The sequence below is a fragment of the Protopterus annectens genome, chromosome 3.part1 (assembly GCF_019279795.1).
Source record: "Protopterus annectens isolate FY-2018-M chromosome 3.part1, PAN1.0, whole genome shotgun sequence".
Classification (NCBI taxonomy): domain Eukaryota; kingdom Metazoa; phylum Chordata; order Ceratodontiformes; family Protopteridae; genus Protopterus; species Protopterus annectens.
The window spans coordinates 1,737,574,509-1,737,588,138 of NC_056732.1; the positions used below are offsets into that span (position 1 = coordinate 1,737,574,509).

The 13,630-nt window shown below is 45.3% G+C and overlaps 1 protein-coding gene across 4 annotated transcripts in view; it reads left to right on the plus strand.

Moving 5' to 3' along the window:
* Positions 1-13,630, plus strand: part of CSNK1A1 (casein kinase 1 alpha 1) — a 1,314,414-nt gene that overhangs the window by 937,534 nt on the left and 363,250 nt on the right. The window lies entirely within an intron of this gene.

The following is a 13,630-nucleotide window of genomic DNA, read 5'->3' on the forward strand; positions in this document are numbered from 1 at the left end:
AACCAACTATTTCCTTGTTTATATTTTTTAGCCTTTTGAGTATTTTTCCCTGTTGGCGTGTTTTAGTCCGAGGTCTGTTTCTTCCGTTCCTTAACATATGGGCTTCAGGTTCGACTTTGGCTGCTTTTAGACTTCAGGATCCATAGTTTAGGCTCCTCCCCTTGCCTATAATCCCTTCCTGTCCCCAAGATTACCTCAGATTTCATTTGACATGTTTAGAGAATAGATGTAGTCTGCTCATCAATGGCTAACCTTATCAAAGTTATTTCTTCTTGCTACTGCTGTTTCATATTTTGATAGCGTATTTTTCCTTGTGTTTTTCTAGCATTTCCCCTTACCTGTAAGCCTTTTCCTTGGTGTAAATTGTTTTCTTCTCTTGTCCCACTCCTGTAGTGCCTCTCACCATAGTGGTAGGTTTTGTTTCTATTTTTGCCATAACAAACCTTACTTTTGTTGGTATTTTTGTGCAGAGTTTACCATTGTTTGTATTTTTGTGTTTAAAAACAAAAAAAAAATATGTGAAGTCTTTCTATTCATTTTGATTGGCTTAATCTTGTCTAGCAAGCCATCAGGGTTTGAAAAATGTATGCCTTGCAGCCACAAACTTCGAATTCAGAAGCAAACCAAAAGTGTGTTTGTTTGGGAGCTGCCCAGTTGGATGAGGACTACTTCATATGTATGGAAGCCACCAGGCTGTTGAGCTTGGAAATAAACTTGTATTGAAGGGATTTCTTCCACCTTCTGCTGGATAATCATCTGTTTTCTTTCTGGAGCCTCCCATACCAGTAAAACGTTTTCAGACCAATCTATAGGGGAGAAGTGACAAGCCCAGGGACAAGGGCAAGGAGACAAGGAAGCACTCCCCTGACCATTCTGTTTCTTCTTAATCATCTATGGCTCTGGCCTCAAAGATGTTCAGATCATCGGATCCGACATATGCACAGTTCAGTACTCCTTTACCAGAGCAGATATTTTCACTGGGGCCAGTCTTTCCCAAGCCACTTTCTCCTTTTCTTTAGGAGAGACTGGTACAAAGAACATCCAGACTTCCTAGACGTTCATCTAGGTCTTCCTCTCTAAGGTCTGTTAGGTCTACCAAAAGCTTAACAGAAGTGAATGTGGAGAACTCGTATTCAGCTGGGGGTTCTCCTGGCTCCTGCTCTCATTGGACCTGTGAGGTTCTACCCTTTTACCCTTCCTATGTTCTCTCCTACCACAATCCACCTTCCATCTTCGGGTACTCTCGATCTGAGATTTCCTCAAGAGCTCTCCGCATCTAAATCAAAGAGGTGGTCATCTTCCATTCCAACATATTCTCTAATTCCTCCAGTTCCAAGCTACTCTGATCAGTAAGCATCTTTGAGACGAAGCTTTGGAGCCAGTTCCTGGGTTAGGGGATTGACTCCAGAGTTGTCAGAGCCATCTCTTCTGCTTGGAGCTTTGGCATTAGATAGCTCAGCTCCATCATCTGTCTTGCAGTGGAGTCTTAACTTGTTTCCCAGGCCTTTCAGGTGTGGAGGTCTCTGCTCCTAATGTGATGGTTCAGGGTTCCCCCTTGGCTTCCGCTTTCGAGGCAGTCGAAAGAGCTCTCTCCTCTGTTGAGGAGTGGAATTTCTTTGCTCTCTTAGTTCCATCCACTCCACCCCACAGCTGAAAACTATGAAGAGCTTGGCTCAGACTTCTGCCTCGAGTAGGTTGTTTTTGGAGTAGAGGGAGTTGATAGGCCAGAAACTTGCTTTCTTGGCTTCATTTTCTTCCTTCTCTCTGGAGCAATCTACTTTCCAGGTTGAGAAGAGTGTGTTCTGTGCTCCAGCAGGACAGATGGATCTTACCTCCTCAAATCCACCCTCTGCTTCTCAGATGTCTTTGTATCTTGAGCCTCAACATTCTACCCCACAGGGACAGGCCAGCCCAACCCAAAGGTTCCAGACTACCCAGCAGGGCATTTTTCTCTTTTGTGATCTTCACTAGACCATCCCACCAAGGAAGTCCCTAGGAAGATTGTGTGCAAAAGGAGGCACTTGGACTCTCCTCAAGAGTCACAGTCACCGAGGATACTGATTTTGATGAAAAAGAGGGGTCCCCACCCGATGATGTCTCATTTGGAGACATTCTTGAGATACTTAAGTAGAAGGGTGACTGGTCTTCTCAAGACCTTTCTCTGGAGGAATCAGTATTTCTAGAGTATTTGGAGCTGATCTGTCTATGTCCTACGTTACTCCACCCACCGATTAGCTAATTGATGGTCAGTGGCAGGAGTGGAGGGAACCTGATTTGGTTGAGCCAGTCATCAAAACAACCAGAATGAATTATGGCTCCACCAGTAGGAAGGGAATTCTGGGATAAGGGAGTGCCAGTAGAAGCAGCAGCTTATAAAAAAGGAACTTGCTGAGCAGAGTTCCACTGTCCATCCTCCTAACAGTGTCTAGGGTGATTGACAGGTTTGGGAAACATGTTTATGCTTCAGCGACTTCTGCAATTAGATTGCTGAACTATCTCGCACATTTTGAGACTTCAAAGAGATTTGATTAAAGAGCTATTGAAATCTGTTTCTGGAACCGGCACTGCTGAGCCTCAATCTTTAGAAGCCTCTTGGTTGGCTACCCTACAAGCTGTTGTCTATGCAGCTTATCTTGCACACTGCAAAAAGTGTGTCAAGGGCCACGGGTACAGGTATTTCATCAGGAGGCATGCCTAGATGTGCCTGTGTGATTTTGCAGAGCCCTTCAAGATGTTCATCGTGTTACCCTGCTGCAGTCATCACACTTGGGTTATCCTGCTGTCAGGCGGTCCCACAGTCGGCCCAAATTCCAAAGTGTTGGTCCGGCGTCGGTTGCTGTCGCTTCCTCCCTGACGTCAGTGCGCCAGGGGTGTATAAGAGGCATCCAACGCCATTTTCTTCAGTTTTTCTTGCCCCAGATGTCAGGTGCCCCCAATAGGTAGGCAAAATATATATATACATACATATCGCTATATAAAAATAAAACAAAACCCTTAGGCACAAGCAAATACACCACAGAGGTAGTATAGGATAGAGTGGTAGAGATAAGTTCAGCTAGTTCAGAGGGGATGGAGGGAGGGTAACCTGGACTGCAGCAGGGTGAACACTCGAACATCTACATTTATGGTAGGTACAAAACTGTAGTATGTTCCTCGTGTTACCCTGCTGCAGTCATCACACTTGGGTTGAATCCCAAAGCTAAGGATGGGAGGTGGAGTCAGACAGGGTTAGAAGAAGCTAGTAAGCCCTGCAAAACTGCAGTGGCAAAACTAGCTCTAGTCTTAAAGTATAGAGGTTAGTGATCGTGTTTGGTGAAGGTGTGCACTGAACTCAAGTAGCAGCTTCCAGAATATCCTTGGTTGGCACTCCCCTGAATAAGGCTGCTGATGTAGCTGTAGCCCTGGTGGAGTGGGACCTAATGTTAGCAGGTGCTGGTTTCCCATGATGTGTGTGACAGAAACGTATGCAATGCCCTATCCATTTTGAAATGGTCTGTTTTGAGATAGCTTTTCCTTGTGATCCTGTAGCATAGGCTACAAAAAGCTGGTCAGTTTTTCTGAAAGCCTTAGTTTTATCCAAGTAGTAACGTAATTGCCTGTGAATGTCCAAAGAGTGCAGGAGTCTTTCTCCTTTGTTCTGGGGATTTGGGAAGAAGGTGGGCAAGTGAATGCTTTGGTTTAGGGCCATACTGGATACCACCTTTGGCATAAAGGAAGGATTCGTTCGTAGAGAGACTCTGTCTTGATGAAGAATGATGAAAGGTTCCACTGCCATTAGTGCCTGTAGCTCTGAGACTCTTCTAGCTGAGGTTATTGCTAGTAGTAGGGCAGTTTTCCATGAAAGAAATTTTAAATCAGCAGAAAAAGCTGGTTCAAAGGGCGGTAATGTAAGCTTTTTCCAGAACAAAGTTGAGATCCCAAGTAGGTGTTGGAGCTCTCCTTGGCGGTCTTAAGTTCTTAGCCCCTCTGAGGAACTGTCTCGGGAGTGGATGTGAGAATAAAGGAGGATCCGTGCTGTAATGAGCAGAAATTGCTGAGGCGTGGATCTTAATAGAAGATAGACGTAGGTCCATTTTCAGCAGATGCCCAGGGAGAAAAGCTCCACAGTTAAAATAGACAGTAGTTACATTGGATTACATAGTGATTAACAATTTACTTAGCAATTACTTACATATTTACAGATGAACGCAGTACATCAGTAGACAACTAGAATCTTTATCTGTTAAGTACACAACAGACATTAACAAATGTTACAATAAGAAGTTCCTGCTGTATAATAAGTACTAGGCTTATGAACATCTGAGCTTGCTATAATCAAGGTAGGTAGTGGAGTGGAAAGAAAGGTAGTGGTTGGATGGGGTGGGTGATATTAGAGTGGGAGTTGCAAGGGCATAGCCAGCATGTTTTTAGGTGCACTTTTAGTAAAGTTTTGAAGTGGGTGCATGATGGTATGGAGGTAGTTGTGAGTGGGAGGGAGTTCCATAATTTGGCTATGGTGCAAGAGAATAGTGCTTCACCAGCAGAGTTATTGGCTTCAGTGATCTGCAAGTAATTTTTGTTGCTTGATCTTAGTGGTCTGGTGGTGCGATAGGGTTGGAGTAGACTCTGGAGGGATGGGACATTTAGTGGATGGTGTACTAGTTTGTGGGCGAGTGAGAGTTAATACCATTGAAGGAGGTGAGGGAGTTCAAGCCAGCCCAGTTCAGCAAGTGAAAGACAGTGGTGACTACGGTAGGATGCCCCTGTGATGAATTTGGCGATTTTGTTGTAGCAGGTCTCTAGCTTGTTTAGATCGCATTGCCTTAGGTTGGTATATATTGGAGAGGCATAAAGTAGGGTGGAGATAATGTGGGAATTTGCTATTGAAATCTTTGCTGCTTTGGTGAGAAGTTGCTTATTTCTGTATAACACTCCTAGTTTTTTGTGGACTTTTTTTATGGTCATAGATATGTTAATGTCAAATTTTAGTTTATTTCCACTCCTAGCAATTTGGTGTGTTTGGTTGGGTATATAGTGGTGTTGTCTTTTGCTGTGATGTTAAAGTGAGAGTTGTTTTGAGTATGTTTGGTGGGTTGGAAGATGAGTGGTTTAGTTTTGTTTGGGTTGAGTATTAATTGGGCATCGGATAACCAAGTTTCAACAGAGGAAAAGGCTTCCTGTGTGACTTTTTGCAGTTTGGGTAGGGACTGGGCTGAGCAAATGATGGTTGAGTCATCTGCGTATTGTATGAGTGTGCCATGTTTGGTGGCAGAGGCTAGATTATTGGTGAAAACAGAGACGAGTAGGGATCCAAGGGTGGATCCTTGGGGGAACCCCTATGGAGACAGGTGGTTGGGGAGATGTATCATTCCACTATACAACGGATTGTTGGCGGTCAGACAGGTAACTCTGAAACCAGTTGGTGACTGATTGTGAGAAGGATAGGTTATTGAGGACAGAGATAAGTTGTTTGTGTGGGACCATGTCAAATGCTTTAGATATGTCTAGGAAAGTAGCAGAGGAGAGATAGCCATTGTTTTTATGCTGAAGGATAGTGCTTGTAAAGGAGAGTAAGGCAGTGGTGGTGCTATGGTTTGGTCGGAAACCATGCTGAGTATTGGAAAGGAGGTTGTTAGTAAGGAGGTAGTCTGAGACTTGAGAATCTATGCATCACTCTATAATTTTGCAGAGTGGAGAGAGAATAGCTACGGGGTGGTAATTGCTTAGTTCTGTGGAGGGTCCGCCTTTGTGGAGGGGAATTATATGTGATATTTTCCACAGTGTGGGAACGTAACTTTGTGACAGAGATCGGTTAATCAAGATGGATACTTGGTAGGCCAGAGCATCAGCTGCAATTTGTAGGTATTCACTTGGGAGGTTGTCTGCTGCTAATTTGGTGGGCTTAAGTTTAGTTAAGAGTTTTTTATGTTGGAGGTAAGTACAGGAGAAAAAGAGAAGGCAGTGGGGAGATTACTACTTGAAGGTGTGGGTTGGAGGGGAGGGAGGTTGTGTTGTTTAGCTAGTGATAGTATGGTTTGTGTGAAGTGTGTGTTGAATGAGGTAGCAATATTTTCTGAGGAGTGAGGGATGTTAGGAGGAGGGGTACTGACTTTACCTGGGTGGAGGATGGAGTTTATGGAGGACCAGAATTGTTTGGGGCTGTGTTGGGAGGAGTCTAGGGCAGACTGGTAGTATTGGAATTTGTCCTGTTTTATTAGCTTTTCGACTCTATTGCGTAGTTCTAGGAATTTCTGCCTAGTTGAGGGGGTTTTGGTTTTGCGCCAGTGCTCCCAAGCTTTATCCCTGTTTTTCATTTCTGACTTAGTGGTTTTCTGTAGCCATGGAGACGGTTGTCCTTTGATTCTGGAAAGTCTTATGGGGGCATGGTAATTAAGGATGCTCAGGAAGATAGTATTAAAAAGTCAACTGCGTCATCAAGACTGAGGTACTTTAGAGGATACCAGTTACATTCTTTGAGGGATGAGATGAATGTGAGTGGGTTTAGTTTTTTACGTATTTGACGGTAGATGACAGGTTTAGCCTGGTATAGGTATTTTATGAGTAGGAATGTTGGGGAGTGATCACTGAGGCTATCTGATAAGCAGCCTGATGTTCATAGTGTTACACTGCTGCAGTCATCACACTTGGGTGATCCTGCTGTCAGGCGGTCCCGCAGTCAGCCAGAGTTCCAAAGTCTTGGTCCGGTGTCGGTTGCTGTCGCTTCTTCCCTGACGTCAGTGCACCAGGGGTATATAAGATGCATCCAATGCCATTTTCTCCAGTCTTTCTTGCCGTGCGGTGCCCGAAGCAGAAGCAGTTCGCAAGTGCCGGTCGGCAGACTCCTGAGATTTTCAAATTGAATTTCAGACCAAAGTCTTCAATAAAGCTAAGTACCCCATTGGGGAACCTTTTCTTGCCTCAGTCCGATGTCAGAAAAAGTTAACTATTGCATATATTGTGGGAAGCAAATACCTCATAAGGACTTTCATTCTTATTGTATTCCTTGCCTAGGCCCAGACCACGACGTCACAGGTTGTCGGTTTTGTGCTAGGTTTAATAAACGAACTATTAAACGTCGGTTTGATTTTGCCCGACCTTATTTTGGTAGGAAATTTAATTATACCATGCCGTCGGAGCAACTGACAACCGGAATGCATAAAAAACGCAAAGATAAGGACATGCAGCCGAGACCCAAATCAGACTCCGAGGCCTCTGCTAGGCCAGTCGCCGGTTCTCCGGTTTCCAGTGAGGCGCCTACGCAGCCCCTGGCGACTGCTGATTTAGAACCCTAGGCGACATCCGATTCACAAGCGGAGATTGCTAGGCCTCCACAACCTTTACCTTTAGGCCCTTCCGACTCCATGCCTGAAGGAGATTCCGGTGCAGTTGAAACGCCTTCAGTTGCAGAAGGTGTCTTCAGACCGACTACACTCACTATTAAATGCTATGCAAAGCTGAAAACTCCTTTAAAAACAGAGACTGTACAGCAGTCTCCAGTACAAGGCCCCATGCCTAAGAAACAGATGCTTAAGATGGCTGAAGACTTAATTACCCTAATCAAGGGTTCCCATCCCCCTCCTGATAAAAGGCCAAGACAGGAGGAGGACTACGCTTCCTCTGACCAGGTTTCAATTTCCTCAGACTCTTCTGAGGAACAGGAATATTCCTTTCCCCCTTATGAAGACTCTGATGCTGAAGAGTCTATCCCTTCTGCATCTCCCCCTGAAGACTACTCTTTTGGGGAAACCTTACATACCATGAGGAAACATTTCCACTGGGAAGGCCAGGATTACTCTGATTCTAAGAAAAGGCTCCGAGAGTTCCTTTTACTACCCCAGCACAGACCACTTGCTATTCCACCTGTGTTAGACATTGTGGATGATGTTTATTCAGAATCTAGTCTTAACCAAGACTCACTACTTCCTGCACCAGCCAAACCAGACCGATACTACAGAGTCCCTGACTCTCACAAATTCCTGTATAAAAGCCCTGATGTCCTTCAAGGATGCATCTGCAGTCCTTACAAATGGGTTGTCCTGTCGTCAGGCAGCCCTTCGGTCGGCCGGATTCCAAAGTCTGGGTCTGGCCTCGGCTGGTGTCGCACTTCACCCGACGTCATAGCTGCAGTTCTTCGGGTATAAAGGCATCAGCCGACGCCATTTTCCCCAGTCTTTCTTGCCGCTGCCAAGCAGAAGCTGTTCGCAAGTGCCGGTCGGTCAGATCCAGAGATTACTACTACCGAATACTACTTCAAAGACTTCTAAAAAGCTAAGTACCCCGTTGGGGACTCTTTCTTGCCTCAGCCGATGTCAGAAAAAGTGAATAACTGTTTAACTTGTGGGAAACAAATACCTCATAAAGATTTCCACTCTTACTGCTTACCTTGTTTAGGCCCAGACCACGACGTAGCAGCTTGTTTAGCCTGTGCTTCTTTCAACCGAGGCCCAGACCACGACGTAGCAGCTTGTTTAGCCTGTGCTTCTTTCAACCGACGGATGCTTAGACGTCGGTCGGAGTTTGCTGAACAGTTTTTCGGTTCAGATTTTGCGTACATAATGCCGTCGGATCCTCCGACTTCACAAGTTAAGAAACGCAAAGAAAAGGACCGACACTCGCGGTCCGCGGTTTCGGCCGAAACCGCGGTTAAGCAAACCGCGAGTGTCTCGGTTTCAGCCGAAACTGAGCAAACGGTTCTATCTTCAGCCGAATCCATGACTGCTACCAAGGCCGCTTCTAACCTGGTTGAATCGGCCTCTGAAATTCAGCCTGCTACTGTGGTTTCACAAGAATTATCGGACACCATCCCTTTGGATGTTTCAACCCCTGCACGTGGTGCTGCTAGGCCGCCTGCAGCCATGTCCATTAAGGCCTTTGCCAGGGCTAAAGCAGCCAAAACTTCTAAATCTGTGCCTGTTAAGCCCCCCTCTCACAGGCCCAGTTCTAGTTACCAAATGCTCACTCTGGCAAAGGATCTCATCTCTTTAATAAGGGGATCCCAATCTCATCCAGACAGGGCCTCTCAACCTCCTCCAGAAAAGAGACCTAGAGCAGAGCCCCCTGAGCCAGTGTCCTCAGATGATTCTTCTGATGATACAGACATTACGGACCATCCAGAGGCTCCTTTTTCTACTTATGAAGATTCCGATGCTGAGGAATCGATTCCTTCTGCCTCTCCACCAGAGGAATTTTCCTTTGGGGAAACCTTACATGCCATGAGAGAGCAATTCCAATGGCAGGGACAAGATTTCTCAGATTCAAGGAAAAGGCTTAGGACCTTTTTGCATTTACCACAACATAGGCCTTTAGCTATACCTCCAGTTCTCCCTGTTGTAGATGATGCATTTAATGATGCTTGCACTGCTCCTGATACTTTGCCTCCAGCCCCTGCTAAGCCCGATAGGTTCTACAGGGTCCCGGACACACATCATCATTTATACAAGGCTCCTTTTGCAGATCCCGAGACTATCTCCCAGGGGCCTAAGGCAGTAGCTTCGACCTCAGTTAAAAACCCTCTTCCTTCTGAAAGGGAATCAAGGTCCTTAGAGAGATGGAGTAAAAAAGTATACACCTCTGCTACTCTCTCAGCTAGGGCATTGAACTGTCAGTTTCATATGATCCAATACCAGGAGTTTATGCTTGATCAGTTAACTAAGAAATTGTCCTCTGATGATTCTTTAGACAAGAAATATGTTCTAGAAATGGTGCATAACATTCAGCAGGTTAGTAACCATTCTTTAAAATGTGGCTATGATGCACTGGAGGCTTCCTTTAGATCAGCCATGACTGGCACAGTTATAAGAAGGCATGCATGGTTGAAAGAACAGGCCTTGCCGGATCATGTTAAAGCAAAACTATTAGATGCTCCTATGGATAAGGTCAGTTTATTTGGTTCTCCTGATCAACAGGTACTGAAGAAAATGGAAGAGAAGGCAAAATCTGTACAAACAGTGAAAGATTTCTTACAGGTTCAGCCTCCAAGGTTTAGCAGGAACTGGCCTTCCAAAAATTGGTCCTTTCCAGACTCCTCTAAAACTCAGAGAGGTAGGAATAGGCGTTCAAGAGGCAGAAATCAATCCAGAGGAGGTGCCTACAGGGGACGCCAGTGGCAAGGAACAACCAGCGAGGCACAGACACAACTACTACCACTGCAACAGGACAATCACAGTGACTTGGCTCTGACACCGCCTACCAGGGAACAAATAGCAGCACCTTTAGGCGGAAAGTTAGCCTTATTTTCAAAAAACTGGCACTACATCACAAGAGACAAGTGGATTTTGCAAACTATAGACCAAGGCTACAGGTTTCACTTCCATACTTTACCAGGAAAAAGAGGAATGCCAAACCTACCACCAAATCAAAAGACAGAAGCTCTAAATCAAATAGCTCAATTAGTAAAGATGAGAGCTGTGGAAAGGGCACCATCTATGGAACAAGGAAAGGGATTTTACTCCAGACTATTCCTGGTACCAAGAAAAGAGAAACATTGGAGGCCTATTCTCGACCTGTCCGCTTTAAACACATTCATCATTGTTCCAAAATTCAAAATGCTGACCCTACAGCAACTTCTTCCCATGCTGGGCAAGGAGTATTGGCTGGTGACTCTAGATCTCAAGGAGGCATACCTGCACGTCCCCATACGACCAAATTGCAGAAGATACCTCAGATTTCTTGCAGGATCAGAGCATTATCAATTCTCAGCATTGCCCTTTGGCTTATCTACTGCCCAGAGTGTTCACGAAATGCCTGGCATCAGTAATCGCTCACTGCAGGCTTCAGGGAATCCAAATATATCCATACCTGGACGACTGCCTGATACAAGCGGACAACAAAAACAAGCGAACAGAAGACTTACAAAGAGTCATTTGCTTACTGCAAGCCCTGGGATATACAGTCAATATAAAGAAATCAAGACTGATACCATCCCAAAGAATAACCTTCTTAGGTGCAGAATTGGACACAGTAAAACAGATGGCTTTCCTAACTGCAGAAAAACAAGAACAACTTCCTCTCTACTTCTTGGCATTAACAAAGCAGAACAAACTAACAGCAAGGAAAATACTGCAGGCCTTGGGCTTCATGGCATCCTGCATAATCCTGGTCCCTCATGCCAGACTGCATATGAGAAAACTACAGTGGTACCTGAAGAATTTATGGTCTCAACACAGGCACAGCCTAGAAACCGAAATACCACTAATCCCATGCCTGAAACGAGTTCCTATGGTGGGCTCAGGCATGCCAGTCAAACCCAGGTTTGCCCTTCCACAGCATTCAACCAAGCCAAGCCATCACAACGGACGCCTCAGACCTCGGTTGGGGGGCCCACATGCTGGACAAGTGCATACAAGGCTTATGGACTCCAGATCAGCTGCACCTGCACATAAATCAAAAGGAAATGCTGGCAGTCAAACTAGCAATCCAGAATTTCAGACCATTCCTCCAAGAAGGGCAGTTGATGATAAGGACAGACAACACCACAGTCATGTGGTACATCAACAAACAGGGAGGCACTCATTCATACCCTCTATGCCGGATGGCACTGGACCTATGGAATATGGCTCTGAGCTACAACATTCAGTTACAGGCAATTTTTGTACCGGGAAAAGAAAACATCCTAGCAGACAAATTAAGCAGAACTACCTCGGATGCTCACGAATGGATGCTACACCCGGACATCTTCAAGGCCATCACAAAGAAATGGGGACTGCCACAAATAGACCTATTCGCATCCCCACTCAATCACCAGCTCAAGAAATTCTACACAAGGGGGTACCACCCACTTGCTTGGAAGATGGACTCTCTATCCTTCAGTTGGAAAGGCCTGACAGCATATGCATTCCCACCTCTTCCTTTGATGCACAAGGTGCTATTGAAAATCAAAGAGGAACGTCCAAGGATCATTCTGATAGCTCCAGACTGGCCAAGACAACATTGGTACCCATTACTGAGGAGCATGTCTCGGGGGAAAATGTGGACACTACCCCTGATTCCTTTGCTGCTAACCCAGAACGGCTACAACACCCTGCATCCAAACCTGAAAACTCTGCAGCTGACTGCCTGGAACATTACATAAGAGCAACAAACCCAGATTTATCCCAAAGGGTTAAAGACATTATCCTTGAGGCCCGCAGACCCTCAACAAGAAGGAACTATGCAGGAAAATGGAAAAGGTTTCTCATTTGGAGTACTGAAAGGGGAAAAGATGTGTCAAAGGTAGACATTGCCAACATCCTGGAGTATTTGGCAGAGCTTCTCCATACAGGCCTGTCCTATTCATCCATCAAGATACATGCATCAGCTATTTCTGCAGAATACAGCCTCGATCCCCCTGTCTTCTCGCATCCTCTACTCAGGCAGTTTCTGAGAGGAATTAAAAATGTAAAACCTCCTAGGAAACCACCATTACCAGCATGGGACTTGAACTTTGTGCTAGAAAAATTGACACTCCCCCCCTTTCGAACCAGCAGCAACAGCAGATCTTCAACACCTATCCTGGAAAACTGCTTTCCTGCTGACAATTACCTCAGCAAGAAGGGTTTCTGAGCTACAGGCTTTAATGGCAGTACAACCCTTCCTAATCTTCCATCAAGATAGTGTCCATGAGAACAAATCCTACATTTATGCCTAAGGTGGTATCCAGAGTGTCTTTAAACCAGGCTATCCACCTACCAACCTTCTTCCCCAATCCACAGAACAGGGGGGAAAGACTGCTGCATACTTTGGATGTACATAGACAGTTGCGCTACTACCTGGGCAGAACCAAGGGCAATAGAAAAACTGACCAGCTTCTGGTAGCATATGCAACAGGAAGGGAAGGAAAAGCAATTTCAAAACAGACAATCTCCAAGTGGATAGGAAATTGCATCAGATTCTGTTACTCCTACCATGGAAAGCAAACTCCACAGAACATAAGGCCTCATTCTACAAGGGCTACAGCCACTACCACAGCTTTCTTACGAGGAGTGGCTACCAAGGACATTATAGAGGCTGCTACTTGGACCTCCGTGCATACATTTGCCAAGCATTACAACTTACCTTTATACTCTAGATCCCGAGCAGGGTTTACCACTGCTGTTTTGCAAGGGATCCTAACTACACCATCATTTCTTCTTCCTCCTCCCCTAGTTTGGCTATGGTATTCTACCCATTTGTAAGGACTGCAGATGCATCCTTGAAGGAAATAGTACAGTTTTGTACCTACCATAAATGTAGATGTCCGAACAGGAATGCATCTGCAGTCAGGATTACCCACCCTCCTTCCCCTCTGTGGTATTCCTAGGGTATTTGCCCATCTAATAGCTAGCTGGGGGGGGATCTCTTATGGTGTATTTGTTTGTATATATGTACATACATGCTTATTTTTTGTATTTGCCTTCTACTTTTTGGAAACATTGGCATTTATCCAAAAATTTAGCTATCCAAGAGGGCAACTGGCATCTGGGGCAAGAAACACTGAGGAAAATGGCGTCGGCTGATGCCTTTATACCCGAAGAACTGCAGCTATGACGTCGGGTGAAGTGCGACACCAGCTGAGGCCAGACCCAGACTTTGGAATCCGGCCGACCGAAGGGCTGCCTGACGACAGGACAACCCATTTGTAAGGACTGCAGATGCATTCCTGTTCGGACATCTACATTTATGGTAGGTACAAAAC